This window comes from Protopterus annectens, chromosome 7.part0, assembly GCF_019279795.1.
Source record: "Protopterus annectens isolate FY-2018-M chromosome 7.part0, PAN1.0, whole genome shotgun sequence".
NCBI lineage: Eukaryota > Metazoa > Chordata > Ceratodontiformes > Protopteridae > Protopterus > Protopterus annectens.
Window position 1 is genome coordinate 1,497,147,573 of NC_056739.1, and position 17,936 is coordinate 1,497,165,508.

Here is a 17,936-nt window from a genome sequence, read left to right on the forward strand (position 1 = left end):
CAACAGATGGCGCAGCAGCTCCATATGAATATGTATGAGGGCACGCCGCCACACCCTCGACGTGCACAGGAAACATGTGCGAGTGCAGGGTGTGTGCACAAGTGCTCTACAGAGGTGTAAACATGCCCCAACAGTTGCAAAACCTACTATGTCTACTAGTAGAGCCCGCCTCTAATAGTAAGTCAGTAATTCAGTGCACGTGGATACCGAAATGTATGCTAAGCATACAAGAGTGTCCACAAACAGTGAAATAAAATGGAAGTAGTAAACACACAAGCACGTAGTGGAATGTTGAGCCCTGTCCCTTGAACTTTCACAATTAGATTCCCCGTGTCCCTATTATACATTTGAATTGCTGCAATATCGAAGATGTAAGCAAAGCGCAGCGTATTTGACTGTCGCTGCCCTCCGCCAAGCATAGCTTACACATCAAATTCAGTCAAATAGAGAAAAACATACGGAACCAATGTAAATGTCAATAGTGTAGTGTTTCGAGCATCCGCCTAACGAAAAGGCATTCACGGTTTGAGCCCAACAATAGCAAATATCATTCATGTGGAATGAATGTCGTTTTGCTGTAAAACTGACATAAGAGTATCGCATGAGATATTTAACTTAAATATCATTCAAGCAAAGTGGCACCGTTATAATGAATAAGGTACTAGTAAGCAGGTGTAAGCACAAATAAGCAGCAGTAAACACATATAAGTACCAGTAAGCAAGTCTGAGTGCGCTTGCACGGGTCTAAGCAGTGCCCAGTATAGGAAATGTATATAAGTATGTACAGATATATAATATATATACATATATACACACACACACATATATATATATATATATATATATATATATATATATATATATATATATATATACGCATACATACACATATACATCTATCTATGAAGAAAGAACGACGTAACAATAAAACATACAAAAGGAATGAGAAGGGAATCAACAGCAATCTCATGATTATATAGCGCTGTCAGTGTATGTCATATCAAGCTGGGCAGAAGTGAGCAAAGCACTGCTACTCACACCACAGGCATGATATTACCAGTGGGAGTAACATTGGTGGTCTGCTAAGTCTACTTTACACACAGAGGGTAGTCCCTGGTGGGACTACCCAAAAATTGATAGGCTATTTGGCCATCTGACCATTACACAAGCAAGGGCAGGTATGTTCAAAGACTAAATGGTGGGAGAGCCTGAGAATACATGGGTTTGGACAACATACGTGTAGGGCCCCTAACGCTCGGGAGAGGGCAATGTGTGGAGGTGTGTCATGGCTGCAATAACAAGTGGACAATGGATGGTATGCATGTATGTTGAACACAGGTGGGGTGGAGGAACTATGGGTATGAAATTATGGAGCTAGGCATGCCAGGGTTGGATGGGCTGGTTCTATTTGGACTGTCCTGTGGAGGTCAGCGAGTTCGTTATAAGTATATATGCATACAAACATGCAGATATCAATATGTAGAAGTACATTCTCTGTAACACATTCATTCCATTTGCAGACATAAATAACATGAATGTGCCCTTACAAACCTCGACAGTAGATAGAATAATAGGTTGTGCATAAGAGGGAAGGGACAAAACTGCTAAAACGCAGAAGTGTGTACAATGTCTGAAGTCAGTGCTGTGCTATAAAAAATCAAATGTGAGGACTTTCCCACACATGGAATCATTCCTGTGATCTGTCTACTATGGCAAAGCCAATTACTAAACTGGTCTACTTGTAAAAGAAATATGCCAAACATGTACATAATTAGGCTCTCGTGTAATGTGTGCGTTACCACATAGTCAAACTTAATAAATTATTGTAGTGTCATGTTAACGAGAGTAAGAATGCAATGAAGTATAGAGTCTAATCTTGACATAAACACATGCGTGTCCCATGTGGGACAACCCAAAAACTGCGAATAGTATTCTTTTGGTCGCTCATGTCACCAATGTTTGTGGACTAAAAGTTTGTGAGTTGTGAGAATACGTGAAGTGAGTCAACCGATGGGATGGGTCTATAGGAGTAGGGAGTGGCCAATGTGTAGTGGCATGGATACACCATGAATCCAACTGGAGAATGGATGACTGGAGTGTTAGGGAGGCATTGGGGTGTGTGTTTGGAGAACCAGGAGCCATGGGTATATGGGTATATATATGCAAATGAAGCAGCATAGCAATAGTGTATTGGTTAGAGCAACTGCCTAATGAACAGACCTTCCCGTACTGAATCCCACTGCATCACATACCATTTACCATCGGTAATTTGTACATGAACATATTGCAACATCTGTCCGCTGTATAACCTGCAAAATAACAATTAAAAGTTAACTGGAGCGATGTGTCAGTGTCATAATGAATAAGGCACTAGTAAGCAGGTTTAAGCATATATAAACACCAGTGAGCATGTGTAAGTGCATTTGTGCGGGGTATGGATTGCTTTACAGACACACACACATATATATAAATATATATATATATATATATGTATATATATATATAGATATATATATATATATATATATATATATATATATACATATATATATATATATATATATATATATATATATATATATATATATATATATATATATGTATATATATATATATATATATATATATATATATATATATGTATATATTTATATAGTTGCAGACATATACATATGTATATGGTACAGCAGTCCCAGAGGTGTATTTCTAGGTGGGTGACATCAGCAGGATTGCCAAAGGTGGTTATGTGAATTGTAAAGAGTGTGCATACTCAAAAAGGCATGGTTACTTTTTCAGGCAGACAAACACACACACACACACACAGTTAGCCTCTCTTGGAATAGAATCCCTACCTAACTAGTTTATCACACTACAGCAATACGCAGTTACAGCACACGCTACGGAGAATACTGGGTTGCAGCACTCCCAGAGGTGTATTCCGAGGTGAGTGACATCAGTAGGTATGTGAATTGTAAAGAGTGTGCATACTCTAAAAGCATAATTTCTTTCCTAGGCAGGCAGACACACACAGTTGGCTTGTTTGGGATTAGAACACCTACCAGACTAGTTTAGCACACTACAACATTAAACACTTACAGTATGTGCCACGGAGATTATTGGTTTACAGCAGTCCCAGAGGTGTATTCATAGGTGGGTGACATCAGCAGGATTGCCAAAGGAGGGCATGTCAAGTGTACTGCGAGTTGTACATGTCTGTTACCTGCGTGTACCTGCTGCTTACTGTCACCAAAACACATTTATACCTGTTTAAACGTGTTTTATGCAGTCCTATTTGACAGTATCAACAAGGCTTACAGGTCTTGAACCCTAAACCATGCACACTGAGATCACTAGATGTACCACTAAGCCATCTGGATTGCACATATACTGCGTGGAGTCTATAATGCACATCTTACTACAGGTATTCCACAGTACTGAAATCAAATGAAACAGTCACTTTGTATACATATGTACAGTACCCTTGAATTTCTGTACTCTGTGAAACAACAAAGACAAGTCTACATCTGTACAACTGCCATAAGTACACACATATATATATATATATATATATATATATATATATATATATATATATATATATATATATGCACCTATGGGATGTGTACACACACACACACACACACACACATACATACATATATATATATATATATATATATATATATATATATATGTGTGTGCATATATACACAGACACAGCCATAGCCGTATATATATATATATATATATATATATATATATATATATATATATATATATATATACACGTCTGAACACCCTTTGTAACACAGAAGGGTTCCAAAGGAACCAACGTGTACACAAAATAGAGGCATCTCTTGTGTTATAACATTTAAATCTTAAGCAGTTCACCAGAGAAGGAATGGTTGTTGTGTATGTGGAGTTTGGGGTGGGGAATGATGGCTAATTGTATGTACCCCGGGGATTGTGGAGTTAGGGTGGGGGAATGATGGATATGGACCTACACCCCAGTGACCACGTCTGTGTCACTGTTCGACAGTGGCACAGGAAAATAACATACCCAACTGTAGTTGTGCTTGACTGTGCATTCCTTACCATTCCTAACTATGTAATACGTTGTAGAGACCGCTCACCACAGATGGCTACCATGGTGTGCTAAAAGACATTACACATGTGTATTCCTAGCTACAGGGTAGTCACACACACAACCATGAACACACTTGTCAGTATTGTGCATACACGTCTTGCCTATGTAAAGGTAACTAGTACAGTGGTATGCAGTTGGGGTATGTGCCACAGAACACATACAATTACACTTACTCTGATTCCACTTCTGAGCTGGGTGACATCACAGGACCGATTACATGCAGTGGGGAGGGGGGAAGAGAGAGGTTTAGCAGATGACAAGGATAAAGGCCAGTGCAAAAGGAGGTATCTCTTTAGAATGCAGCAAAACCCACTATCATGATAGGATGCAGACACAAATACACACACACAACCACACTCAGCCATTTGCTGTCACACACACAAATACAAGCACACAGTTGCCAGTGTTGGGATCAGAACTCTTGTCTATTTACAGATCACTGTTACAGTACTATGCAGTTACAAAACGCACCACAGAGATTACACATTCCAAGGCAGTCAGACTGCCCTTCTAAGATTGAAGGCAACAGCAGGGAGACTTACAGTCACAAAGTACATAGCTGTAAACCTGTGTGTTTAAATTAGGTGTCCATTACAACCTGTATGCACAAACAAGACACATCATCTGCAGGTAGGCTGGAGAGTTATAGTTGTAGCACAACAGGTACCTGAACTGGAGTATGGCCATCTGTGGAATGGACAACTACTATCACTATACAGGGTTTAAGTGGGCATGCTCATACACTTAGTAACAAAGGGCTTATTGGATGCACTGACTCAAATTACACAAGGTGGCAGTGGGTACACTCATACACTTAGTAGCACAGGGCTGTTTGGGATGCACTCCGATTCTAACCACTTAAGGCCACAGTGTGCATGCTCATACACTTACATGTACAGAACACATTGTAATGGACTCCTATTGTAAACACACAGGTTTGCAGCTAGGTACATCTTACCTGTCAGTATATATGCACATCATACTGGTTTACTACCTGACCTGTATGTGGCCCGTAAATTATATATCTGTGTCTTTGCTGTTTAATACACATGCATACATGTACATGAAGTACTGACATATATATGTTAAGTATACACATTCATGCATGTGTGGACATGACAGACAATAGGTTACCTGGGTCGCACAGGCAGATGCTATCTACAGCCTGTGTCAAACACCTTGCTGCCCTGAAAGGCATACATTAATAGCAGGTTGTGGACAGTGGCATTATATGTGGAACAGTGGTATGTGCAAGCATAATGTGTGAGCCACCTTGTGTAATGGTACTGAGGTGCAGGTGTCAAGATGACCTCTCCCGGCTATGTTAGTAGTTGTCATTATTAGCAGGACTGCTACCTGAAGTATATCTTACATTGGTCATATACACAAGTTCTGCTGCTGTTCGTCACCTTACATGAGGCATTTGCTACCAAGCACATTAATGTCATTCGCAGTGATTTCATGTAACGAGTGACAACTGCTAGACCAAAGCAATGAGCCAATGTCCTACTGTTATTATGAGGTTGTCCAGTGTCTGTCATTCCAGGCTGTCATGACTGAATGACGAGCCTTCAGCACAGAGCATATGTATCCATGTTTCACATGTGTGTGTGGATAATACCTAGGTCACATTTACCCATATAGCTGCATTCCAAGGCAAATGTCCTACATCCAGAAGTAACACCCTGACACCTACAAGACAATTGCATTGGATGCTTATACTAACCAGTGCTAGATGTGTGGCTTTAGTAATCCATTTGCTCAGTGTAGATCCTACAATGGGGAATACTGACATCTGTGCAGTGAGGAACACCTGGCTGAAGGCTCTGTATTGCACAATTGCACTACTACCATATAACTCAGATCCAGACATGTGAGCCATAACAGTGGTATGGACCATTCCAGGTGGTGGTGGACACATATTCATAAAGGCTACTCACATGTAAAGACCACTACTCCAACATAACGCATCACAGATGAGTCAGGTACAGGTGACAGTGGCAAATTCTGCATTCTAGGTTGTATCCTCATATTCATCCACCACCTTTCCCCCAGACTACCAACACACATCCATATGTGGTATGCCATAGTAGACCACCAGATAACCCTCGATTGGTGGACTGTACCTAGGCCTACATCAACTGTGCAAAGTACCCATGTACAGACACAGCTGCATAATGTGTTATGCAATGCAATAATACCACTGTTTGTAACCAGTTCAGTTGTACACATACCAAGGTCCCTCAGATGTTGTCAGCATTAACATGGTCGACTTTTGCTGTACACTAGTAAACGATACCCTCATGGTTGGATATGACCTAACTGTACCTGCCCTGGATATGTACATCCCAGACTGATACAATATAAATGACATTACCATAGCTTTTGTTATCCTTTCTACATACAGGTGGCTACAGTCATTACACACATGCCCATGGCAGATAGCATGCCAACAGTACATAAGGTTTGATATCTATGTTAACAGAGGTAATATTCCCTCTCTACTGGTCACTCATGACACCTATCATATCATACAACACCCCATGTGGCATGTATGTATTTAGACATGTCCACCTAATGCAATGCCTACAAATATACCCAAATAACAGGACCATAGGACCCAGACAAGGCCTGTATTGACAGACTCAGGGAAATCCAGCTCTGCTCTGTATGTTCTTGAGTAGTCACAGGTGACATGTTCATGATGTACAGCCATGTGTGGCCATAGCTTCTACATATACCCCATGTCAGCAATTGCAAGCCATGCATGCTGTGTGCTGTCTGGACATTAGCCTTAGTACCACAATAGCCAGTATATGCTGGGGTGAGATGTTTACAAGCCACAGACCTTGCACATGCTTGAATGAGTGTACTGCCTAGTTCTAACAGAGCACATTGCTGACACTCTTCCAGTAAACATGAGGTGTGTGTGGCAAATATGATGTGCTCACTGTTGACCATTACAGTGCCCTGGCTTCACCATGGCACTATCAAGTAACAGTTTGTAGGAGCATAACATGGAATAATGCTATGCGTGTCTTGCTGATATGTGCTGTTGTCATATATGTACACTTGGCTACTCGGTGAAGGTGGTGGTGTCCTACCAGTACATGAATACAACATCCATTATGGTGTAATGGTTGGCTATGTTTCATACATGGCGTAGGGAAGGTGTGGAATGTATCCTCTTGACCTGTTAATGCACTTACTGATGTAGACCGCATATTGTGTACATGTATTGATGATTGTGTAGATTCCATGTGTGTGCAGTGTCTGATGTCTGAAGGTGACAGTTGTCTTAGTACATCATGCTGTTGCAATACAGCCTCAACATTGCCAACTGTATATGGTGATATGCTCTAAGTACAGTAAGCCGTACATGAGGTATGGACAGATGTTTGGACATGACTACTAAGTGGTAGGGCTTCTTTGCAGATGAATGATTACTGAGGACAGCTCACTGGTATGTTACAACTAGTCCTACAATAACCTGCTAAGGTCTGGTTTTGTTAATTGAAGTGGAAGACAGACAATGCAGAATGCTGTAAGGGTGACACTGAAGGCAAACCTCATGACATTTGTAACAGTAATACCTCCCCTATGCATTTATTGTACATATATCAGCGCAGTTGGCAAAGGAAAGAGTCAGTAAGATTTGTACTGGATGCAATTGTGCTGTACTTCTGTAATACCTATCATGAGACAGGCAGGTGTTTGATTCACAGTACTGGCGTGTGTGGGTGTGTGTGTCCATATATGTCACATATGGTTGGGAATACATCCCACAAGTTATCACTCTGCTGAACACTGTTGTTGACACCAGTACAGAGTGAAGTGTAGAAAGAAAGGCATAGGCAGGTGGTTAAACCTCACACATGTAAAGTGTCTGTATGTATGTGACATAGGTGTATATCTCAGTGAATGCCACAGTGTGTGTGTGTGTGTGTGTGTGTGTGTGTGTGTGTGTGTGTGTGTGCGTGTGTGCGTGTGTGCGTGTGTGTGTGTGTGTGTGTGTGTGTGAGTGTGTATGGCTGTCCGTGTGTATGGCTGTTTTGTCCCTGGAGTGAGGCTGTATTTTACCATAGCGAAATGTTAATGCCCCCTCCCCCATCCACTCAATGCAATCTAGCATCCCTGTTGATATCATCAATCATAGATGGGCATTCTAAATACCTGTTAACATGTACACCCTGGGGTGTGACCTGTTGTTACATAGCCCACTGATGGACCCCCCCTCCCCACATACAGTCACTGCACAGTAGAATCCCTGTTGATATCCTCGATCTTAGGCCATTCCAACTACCTGTACATGTGTAATCTCTGTGGGGCATCTTGTAACTGCGTAATACTATAATGATGATATGCACATAGGCAGGGGTTATCATCCGAGCACTGGCAACTGTGTGTGTATGTCAGAGTGTGTGTTACTGTGTCTGTGAATCCCTGAGTGTGTGGGAGTGTCTGTGTTTGCATGCTGTCATGGCAGTGAGTATTATTGTTCCCAATGCGAAGCCACTATTTCCACTGGCCTTTACCCTTGTCATCTGACATACCACTCTTTTACCTCCTCCGTGCTCCAGGTAACTATACCTGTGATGTCACCCACTATGGTTGAGAGGGTAGCCTAATGGTTAAGGTGTTTGCTTGCAAACACAAGGTGCAGAGTTTGAGCCTCACAAGTTTAATATACTAGTCTTAAAATGGCTCGCAAGGGCAGTTAGCTTAGTACTAATCTATGAACCTATGAACCTATGGATGTGACAGCTCTGAACACAGTAGCTTACTACACAGCTATCATACTCTTGGATCATTAGAACAGTAAATGTAATTGAAAGATGGGAGAATATACCTGTGATGTGGAAGCTACAAAGTGCATGCAGGTATTGTCATACTGACCTGTGGGTAGTCAACATGTACATATGGGACAGTAACCGCAAACACCGACATCCCCTGGCACATGCAACTACACCTGAAAGAGGAAGGCAGAATGTCAAGATCAACATGCTGTTAGTGTTGTTACACATGATACATACTGTCAAACTTACAAAATGCATTCTAAAACTATAATACATGGTATGTCTGCTGCCTTTCAACACTACTCAACAATATTAATCTACAATTGTCTGCCTAGTATGTTCACCCTGTGCATCAGACCATATGAACATGTCCCTGCACCGATGGTGTGAATGACAGGGATGCGGCACAGGCATCATCATATGCACATGGCGATAATGTTTGCCAGAGGCCTAGGCTGGGCCATTGGATGACATCATGTGTGTGCATTAGGGCCTGTGATATCATTGGGTGTGTGTGGATGTTATGCGTGTGTGTGTTGAGGTGCCCTACAATTGTTTCCAGTGTGTGTGTATGCATGCACACAGGTCTGGCATGTGGCTGACCTACACAGGGGTATTATTGACAGCTGCAGACTCTACAAGGCAGGTGTCACAGTTCATGGTGTCCGGCCATGGCCACGTGACCTGCGCCTGCCAGGGGTTTCACGGGCACTACCAGGCAGAGGTCCAGATTGGGTACTGTCTGATGACACATGTCCACTGGAATCGTGTCCCTGTTGGGACCATCCAGGACCACGTGCAGGTGGCTTGTTGTGTCCTGGTGTGAACTGCACAGCACCAGCTGCACTGCTGCTGCTACTGCCACTATGGGAGTGGGTATGTGCAGTAGCATGTTCACGTAGACCTTCAACAGGTGATGTAGCTGACCTACGTCCATGTGCCCAACGCCTCACTCCCACCAGATGTTCCAGCACAGACATTTCACACTCAAAGATTGACATGCCATGGTCAAGGGCTCCCACCATGTCACCCAATCATCTATCCAAAACATCTGCAAGATGATGGTGAACATTTGCAAGTGCCTGGATGTTGTCAATTAATGAATGGACAGCAGCCCTCCGAAACCTCAGACCTTCTCTGTTGTGCCATTCAGCATGTGTCTGTGCCTGTAATGGAGGCACAGGCACATGCCATTCAGCACATGCCTGTGCCTCCATTACAGCCCAAACATGGATCTGGTGACTCCAGCTGATGTGCTTTGTCTCACAGGGGCATGTTGATCAGTGGTCCTCCTACGAGCAGCGCTGGGCACATGCCTGTGTGGGACATCACCAGTCTGTTGACTGGGATCATGGTGTGCAGGCACACCTTCCATAGTCTCCACACTTCCGTGTTCCATGCTACCACCCGCCAACTGTCCTTCCTCTATGGCCAGTGGTGATGGGGTATGTGCAGGCAGGGGAACTGTGTGCGAGGATGAGGGGGAGACAGGTGGAATGGCAACCAATGGCACAGATTCAGCCCCTGACAACCCTGCCTGTGCCTCAATCATACTATCATCATCGCTGCTAGTGTCTGTAGGGACACTAACATCAGGTGGATAGCAGGAGGGCAACACACCTACATCAACACCTGTGAGGGGAGGACAAGAACTGTACATTACAAGTTATTCCAGACAGACAGAGACACACAGGCACACAAGCTACATGGAGGTGATATGGCAGATGACATTCAGCTTAGACAATTATAGTTTCAGCTTAGACAATTATAGTGGTAGTTATCATACATCCCTGAGTTGCACACAACAGCATGCATGTGTTATAGCAGATGGCATGCACATTACACAATTATAGTGGTGGTTAGCATACATACCTGTATTGCACCATTTGTGTTAGTAGCCTATGCCCCATACCTGCAACACTATGCATGCACTTTGAACCATTGCACTGCACTGCCAAGGTGTGTGCAACATACACCACATAACAGACCACCGCTGACCTTTGTACATCTGCCAATGATGTTTTGTGTTGGCCACCACCCTTATGTGTGAGGACATGAGCAGTAGGGTATATTGACTGCATACTATGTTTGCCTGAGCCCTAGCTTGCATATCTCCCCCGAAGCAGTGCATGTCTGTTCAACATTATTCCACCTACCCCTGAGCTGAGTCTAGAGATTGCGCATGTGGCTGTACACACATTTGACATGGCTGTCCCTACTTTGCAATGGTGCCACAGACCAGCACAGGTTTACAGTACACCGGCCTGCTGTGTGGCATATGACCTTGCCAATCACATGTAATATGACATGTCTTCTACTGACATGTTGAATGACATGCATACATGTGTAACACAATGGTGTCCTTTCCAATCTACAGTACGGTAATGGTGTCCCAATGCAGGGATGTGTTATACTAACATGGACCTTCAGCTGATGCCATGTTGTCTGTCCACCCTACAAATATGCAGAGACATGCTGCACATTGAGCTGATGTGCATAGCCATTGCAGTGCATCGTGTGGCTTCACAATTGCTATACAGTGTGAGCTACTGACACAGTTCATAGCTATGACTATGTTCACATACAATACATATCTAATGTGGAATGTGACCCACGTCACTGAGGTGTATACACACTAAACCCTAATGTGGAATGTGTGACACAGGTCACAGAATGGTATACGGATGACACCCCGGCACATCTGCAACCATATTACTGATGCCTGGCAACTATGCCCACACATGGCTAACTTAGCAGTACTCTATGTCCCACATGCCATCTGTGTACCTCACACACATGAGGAGCAGACATGACAGTGATGTCTAACATCAGCAAGGTGAATGTACTGTTTATGTGGCTTGATGTGGTTGTATGTGTATGTTGTGCAACACATGTATGTATTTGGATACTGTATAGGTGAATGCTTCCATGCCGTGACACACTCAATATGTTCGGGACATATTATGTGGTGGTTTCATGTTATGCCTACACAAGCTGTGCACAGGTGTGTATGACGTTTAGTGTTTCACATCTGCAATATCACCATTACACAAAGGCCATAGTTGTATCGCGTCGAACCAATGTACAACAGGGTGTACACACATGTACATCACTTCTACTGTGTGTGTTGCTTCATGTCTCTGGCCATCCTCCATGGCCATGTGTACACATGTTTTGTCCAATGGTTGTGATGGCCATCTTATTTCACATGTCAGTGTTATCCCATATGACATACACCCATAGATGTCATATGCTCCACTGAGGACAGAGTTATGCAGATAAAGGGTGGTGTGTATGGGATGTGAGACATGTTTTCCAGGATAGTTGAGCAGTGTTGCAGTCAGCCAACTACATGTCATGGACATGTCAGATAGCACATGACATTGTGTGACATTCATATCAAGGGTATACTCCACAAGGGTGTATCCTGTGGGCTGGTCATACTCCAGCTCTAACACATTTAGTGTGTGTGCAAACATATGCTCTCTGTACAGTACTGTTCGTATTCCCAACATGTGTAATGCTGATATGTAGTACCTGTCCCTACAGTGGAACACACCTCCACCATTGTATTCACTGTTGTCCATACATCTGGCAATGACAGTTTGGAAGGTTTAGTGTAGGTGCTTCATATAGTCCTCAATTGTTTCACATAGGTAAACACTGTGATGCATTGCAGGTCTGATGAGTGTCCATTAACAGGACCACCATACATTATGTGTACGTGTGTTATGGCAGATAGAATGCAATTAATATGTTCCGTGCATTATCAAGCCTGGTAAATATTAACAATCTCACCTGACACTGCAAAATGCAAGAGGTACCTAAACAGGAGTGTCACAGCAGTAAGATCATTATCCACCCCTGTGTAATCGCTACAGGGTGCAATGTCCATGTTAGCACATAAGCCAGTACAATACACTATACTATGGAGCATGCACATCTGTGCATACATAGAGTAGCAGACTATAGTATGTGGCATGTGTGCATACATGCCTTGCATATGATGTTACATTACATATTGTACAGTAACACATGTAACTATGTGAAATATATTTGTGTTTTAAAAGCAGTAGTGACTTACCAGGCAACTCCAGGCTCGGTGGTTGAGAGACACCCACCTACACAATACCATCTAAAGCTTGTGGTTGGAGGTCTGCAGGTGTCCCCGGGTTGGCCAGTAGCTCCTCATTATGTGTGAGTGGGGGCTGGGTGAGTGGCCCCCCCCACCTGTTGCACCTTGTTCCCTGGTGATTGCATTAGCACGCTGTTTCTTCCATCTTATGAGGTTAGTGCAGTGTTGGCGCACCTGCTGATAGGTGCGATTGTGACTGCCAACATCATTTTCCCTCCTGTAGAGTTCCTCCCACAGGACAGCCTGCTGCTGTGCATCCTGTGGCACATGGATGAAGAGTGTTGTGTGGTTGTCGAGGATGTATGGGATGAGGACCTCATCCTCCAAGCGGCTGTATGCCGGCAGTCTGCTACATGGCATACATGGAAGACATAATAATGGAGACAGGTCACAGTAACTCACAGAGAAGTACAGCAGTACAGTTGGACATACATGTGTATCACATTTATTAAGATTACAAATATGTCTTTGCAAATCTACATGACACTAACACCACTGACATTTATAAGTCACACACATTTGACACTTACTGGTAATGTGATGTTATCGTCATATATGTGTGTGTCATGTGATGACAATGCTCATACACCATGTGGATGTTGCCTTGATGTGGGCATGTCTGTTTGCCTGTACTGGTGTCTTTACCTATCAGCACATGCCTGGCTGTGTTCACATTAATGCAATCGACCTTAATGCTGTGTATATGTCACATATATAGTCATACAAAGCCGATAAGGACATATCCTGTGACCCTGCAGACTTGTGCCTGTTGGGGGAGGGGAGGTGGGAGTGGGTTTAGGTTCTCTAAGACCCTATCTGGATGAATGGGTGCTATTTCTGTAGGTGCAGTACTTCCCATGCCATAGTGCTGTGCAGTATGGCAGGTCTTGTTGTTGCCATTACAATTAATGACACAGCTATATAATGCTCTGTGGTTGGCCTCATAATATGTGGCTGATTATTTTTACAGTAACTTTTTGTGGTTTTATATGGTGTATCTGCATCTTAGTGAGGCTGACCAGGGATCACCTACACTCATGTGTGTTCACTCTTGCAACAGTTACTACCTTCTGTGGTACAGTTTAAAGCATGGTACCACCAGTTTGCCTTCTTGTTTGTGTTGGGTTGAATCCTGGTTCTGTTTCAATGGCACAATCACTGCACATATATGACTGCTTAAGGTTCATTTGTGTAGGATTCAGCATTTGCACGTGCATTGTCCATCTGCATGGGTGCCATGATAGTCACCACTCTGCTCTTAGGAAACATAACATTGGCACTGGAGACTAACTATGTGTAGCCCTGTTTGTGTGACTACTGTGATCCAAGTCAGTGGGGTCGATGGAATCCAACATGCATTGGGCGCAGGTGTTGGTACATGAGGAGTCTTCCCAGTTCATAATGGAATAGTTGAGAGTAGCCATTATTATGGTTCTATCTCAGACCTAATCTTCCCCATTACAGCACGTTATGACAGTTGGGAAGTCTGTGGCCTGGTAGGTGATCTGTCTCAAGGTGCATTTTAAATTCCACTTTGGCACAAAGGTAGTTGCTCAGCATAATGCATCTGAAGTTATGCAAGTGCAACTACTGTGGGGGTGTACATATCCTTCAGGAATATGGACACACCTGCGGCCCGTGTGTTCCAATAAAGGATAATGGGCAAGAGGTGAGGTATGTGTTATAACATGGTCATGCAGGTGTGCTCTCCAGAGCAATGAAACATGTCTCAGCCACTGCATAGATATGTTCTCCATGTTAGGGATTGATATATGTGTATCCGTATAGTGTTTATGACATGTATCATTGTGTAGCGAGACCCACAGTTTATTGATTGGTTGTCCCTGTAACAGCAGTGGACCTTCACTTGAACCGTGCATGATGAAGGCACTATGGGGGAAGCATGAGCCCTAGGCAGTATCCAGATTCCCGGGGGTGACAGGTGCAGGCCCTGTCTGGTAAAGCATCATGGTCTGTCAACCATGTTATTCCAGGATGACAGATACTGGATACCCTTTGACCTGCACCACTACACTAGACAATTGTGAAATACAATCCTTTTGTCCCTGTACTGCAGTATCATTCTGGCCAAAGGCAGAATGCTACCCAGGCCTTGGGACATACCAGCATGGGCTAGAAAACCTGACAGTTCCTACATGTGTTTCCATGGAGTCCAGGCTACTGCATCACAGGTCCTGCACAACAAGATGGAATATGCCAGAGCCATGTGTATAGTTCCAAAGGTGGTCTGAGTGTATGGGTATGTGGCTAATCATGGCAGACAGGCAGCTGACAGTATGTATGCCCTCGTATAGGTTGGTGTGTAACATAGTGCTAGAGTTTGCATTCACAAATGAGTACTGTTGGGCATATTTCCAGTCATGTGTTCTGAGGTGTGGCACAATTATGCAAACTATGTCATACAGTTTGTGTATTTTGATGTTTGTCTCTTCCTGCTTGGGGGGTCACTTGTTTGGCCAGATACTTAGAGTTTGGCAGTGTACATGGCATAGAGATTACATTTCCCCAGGATGGCCACATACACAAAGCTGACATTAGTAAACACCAGTAGCTGACTAGTTGACATGCCTGTATGAGCATTCAGTACTACAAGTACCAAGTACTGTATTTAGTTTACGTATTGCTTATGAAGATGTTTCATACAGTGATGCTCACATGTAAATATTTGTGTTATGGACGTGACAACACTGGCTATTACGGAAGCGTTGTAGCTACCTTTAGCAGCAATCCTCCTCTGAGGAGCACATCACATCCTGTTAATTGATTACAGATGATGCAAGTGTCTACAGGTGTGTTTCCTTCTCTGGGTATATACCCACATATCCACCAGGACCATGAGCTCTGTTGGGCACAGACACCCACTCTCCAAACAGAGTCATGTATCAATAGACTTTGATGCCACTATCAACATGATCAGGATATAATCAGATATTGTGAGCCATCACCTATGAAGTGGCTATTACACATGGGTGGCTGTCTCCTACATCTTACACTCCTACTGCAGATGTTACACTGGAGTTAAAGATGATATGCAACCTGTTTCATTACCAGCACTGTGCACTACCTTACATACAGTATGTGCAAGCGGATGTTAGGTTCGCAATGAGAGGTTGGGCTACACAAACTTGGTAGTTCAACCAGTGTGTCTGTACTCTCAATATCCACTCTATGTAGGTGTGCACATAGCCATTTTGCCCAGCCCTGTAACAAGGGTCACTACACATTTGCATAACACGTACACATGTGCAAATGCATAGCTGTTATTGCTTGCAAACGATACTAGAGACGTCCAGCCCTGTAACAAGCGTCACTACACATTTGCATAACATGAACACATGCACAGCTGTTATTGCTTACAAACAATACTAGAGAGGTGGATATTACATGTGTTATGTGCATGGATAGTTACCTGGCTCTTCCAATTATCTTTGCTATCATGCTGCTAAACTGTCAGATGAATAGAAATGATATGTATCCTGTCATTGAGTATTGTAATTGCCAATAGACATAACTACTGTTTGCATAACATAACAGAACTGCTATGTAGAATAGAATACAGATCTGCTTTCAATACTGTACATTACACAGTTATTGGCACAATATCCCACAATGCACACCATATTTTCACGGTAAGCCCACCTTTAACATGTTCATGTTATGTATACACCCATACATATGTCGACTGTTACAATATATCGACATATACTATCCCGTTATAGCACATACTTGTTGGACCAATCCTGACACTGACAGTGGCTGGAAGCGAATTGGTAGGTTCCAAGCCCATATCATCCCTTGTGATGTATGCGGAGTTTACCGTGTGACCTACAGCAGTGCACACATAGAATACTACAAGCATTACAACTGCTCAACAATACATCGCTACAAGATAGATATTTCCACTATATGCATTGATTACACTGTAATACTTATAGTAGAGGTACTACATACACAGACATACTACATGTTATAATACCTTCTTAGTAATCGGAGGTGTTCTTGACTAGTATAATTCTCATTTTCAGTTTGTCTTTCAGTGTTTTGTACTGTCCTACAGGTAGATACAGATGGTTTGAATGTGTGACAAGGCAAACTTTTATAGTTACAGATCAGTAATATGTGCTATCCCGATGACCAATTGCTGTTCCTAAGTAGCTAATTACATGCAAATCAGCTGCGCTGCTACTGCCTTAGCCAATACCATGGCTACAGTGGAGTATAACTGAGTACTCCACTTGGGCGTTGTCCCTTTGCCTTACTTGTGAGGAAGACAGTGTGGAAGTGTTGTTTGGAATCTGTTGCAACAGCTGTATGTAGACGAACAGTAATATATTGTGTGTAATGCCTAGAGGATTTGGTCTAAATGTGAGTACTGCTGTTATATTTCTGAACATTGCTACTTGTGTAGGGTTTGTCTGTACCTAATGCTTCTGCATATGTTTCAGTTTGGCCAGGTTGTTTGACCAGCTCGAGGCTGCATAGCTATGCATATAATGTTAGGGGGTTTACAGTGAGCTTACCAGACATACTTAGTTTGGGGTTACTGTGTATCATACTGTGCTGATAATCAGTACTCTGTAACACTTCCTGGTGTACGAACCTTTCAACCCTCTGAAACGGGATTAGTTCATACAAACCCTGTTACATCAGCAGCTGTTCAATTGTATAACAGTAACTACTTCACATAAGGCCATGTTAGTGTGTCTGTGTCCAGGTATGTTAAGGTTTCAGCAGATGCTGTACAGTAGTTGAATAATTGGTTATGGTATGACAGTATGTATTGATGTAATTATTTTGGTTGTAGGGTAGATGGTGGGTGTACATAGCACATGCAGGT